This window comes from Limulus polyphemus, unplaced genomic scaffold, assembly GCF_000517525.1.
Source record: "Limulus polyphemus unplaced genomic scaffold, Limulus_polyphemus-2.1.2 Scaffold633, whole genome shotgun sequence".
NCBI lineage: Eukaryota > Metazoa > Arthropoda > Merostomata > Xiphosura > Limulidae > Limulus > Limulus polyphemus.
Window position 1 is genome coordinate 414,099 of NW_013666243.1, and position 2,450 is coordinate 416,548.

Sequence of the window (2,450 nt, forward strand, 5' to 3'; positions counted from 1 at the left end):
AGATAACCCATTGTGTAGCTTTGTGCTTAACAACAAACAAACATTAGATTTCCATTAATGTTTGCAGTTCTTATATTTCACATTCTCGTGATATGTGAAGCTTCATTGTTTAGCTAATCTAATTTCAAAAACACATAACTTTTTCTTCACATCTATTCCAAGATGTGTCGTCGAGAAGGTATGTGATGGATCTGTTTGTTCATGTGTTTTTATTGTTGTTGTTTTTATACATAGTCATCATCCTATATTAATTCAGCTTGTATGTATGTATGTATGCCCAGCTAACTCCTCCCACACTTATAACTTTTTCTTCACATCTATTACAAGATGTGTCGTCGAGAAGGTATGTGATGGATCTGTTTGTTCATGTGTTTTTATTGTTGTTGTTTTTATACATAGTCATCATCCTATATTAATTCAGCTTGTATGTATGTATGTATGCCCAGCTAACTCCTCCCACACTTATAACTTTTTCTTCACATCTATTCCAAGATGTGTCGTCGAGAAGGTATGTGATGGATCTGTTTGTTCATGTGTTTTTATTGTTGTTGTGTTTATACATAGTCATCATCCTATATTAATTCAGCGTGTATGTATGTATGTATGCCCAGCTAACTCCTCCCACACTTCTGACAGCGAATTCGGCGTGATTCCAAGAGTATCCTTATCTATATAGAGTAGCCCCGTAACAAGTGGGGCTAAAACGCTCCAGGAAGGTCACCCAGGCATGATGGGGCTCTAAGAGAGTAGATTTGCATGTCGCTAAACCCGAATCTGGCATAGGATTTTCTGTTCCTTTCCCCACTCAAGATCTCGTGGAGCCATGTTTGAAGCTACTTTCATACTCCCACTCAAAAGCAAGAGGGACCAAACTTGGTACACGTTGTCAGGTGCCACAGGCGGGTGTTCTGAATGGTTTTGTTTCGAGTACGGACTAATGTGAAGTAACTATAGAAGTAACTGGACATAATGAATGAGCTTGATTGGCACATTGGGACCTCTGTGAATCATGAGAGGGCCTTTGAACCTAGCTGGCCGCGGGTAAATCTAATAAGTTTATTCTCTACACATTTACACAATCATATTCATGAACATAATACTTTTCTTTGCTTACTCTTAAAGAGCCTGAAATTTCAACATTTTATGTTGCTTTTGCTTCTAGGGTATTTTTTCAAAACGGATAGTTACTCTCAGCTGACAATTCCGTTTATTACTTCAGTGTGTGGTTTGTGTGTGTTCCTTGATTGCACGTTAACACACAGAATTATTATACCATTATTATAGTCGTTTGGAATAAAAACATTATGTCCTCAAATATAAGAAGTATGTTCTAATTATGTAACAGTATGATGAAATGCAGTAGTGAACCAAGCACTGCTTGGTATCCTTATAATTCCCTTAACCACTTTATTACTACAATAGTAGTAATCTAGCTTTCTTCTTGTTAAAGAATAATGTTAGAAAGTCCCATTGTAGTAGGTTAGCTTTTTTAATACTAGAAATAAACGACCAAAATATGAAGCTTTGTACTGTCAGTTTCGGTTTGTGTTTTAGCGAACGCTCCTGAAGAAGCTGTAAAGCCAAACGTTGAGTGGCTAATTAAATAAAAACAATATTTTGGTGTTATAAGGTCGTTTACTTCTAGTATCAATATGTCTTCTATACAACAATATGCACTACAGAAATTAAATAATAAGTTAGTTTTTTTGTTGTTAAGGGATGGTATTAGAACGTGCTGTCGTGGTAAATTAGTATTAAATATCCTATAGGGTCGGGTCTTTGTTACGGAATGGTATTAGAACGTGCTATCGTGGTAAATTAGTATTAAATATCCTATAGGGTCAGGTCTTTGTTAAGGAATAGTATTAGAAGGTGCTATCGTGGTAAATTACTATTAAATATCCTATAGGGTCGGGTCTTTGTTAAGGAATAGTATTAGAAGGTGCTATCGTGGTAAATTACTATTAAATATCCTACAGGGTCGGGTCTTTGTTAAGGAATAGTATTAGAAGGTGCTATCGTGGTAAATTACTATTAAATATCCTATAGGGTCGGGTCTTTGTTAAGGAATAGTATTAGAAGGTGCTATCGTGGTAAATTAGTATTAAATATCCTATAGGGTCGGGTCTTTGTTAAGGAATAGTATTAGAAGGTGCTATCGTGGTAAATTACTATTAAATATCCTATAGGGTCGGGTCTTTGTTACGGAATGGTATTAGAACGTGCTATCGTGGTAAATTACTATTAAATATCCTATAGGGTCGGGTCTTTGTTACGGAATGGTATTAGAACGTGCTATCGTGGTAAATTAGTATTAAATATCCTATAGGGTCAGGTCTTTGTTAAGGAATAGTATTAGAAGGTCGTATTATGGCAAGCTAGCTCTTAGAACGTCTCATTCTTTGATGACTGGATAAAAACAAAAACGTGTTTGTTGTTAGCTCAAAGAT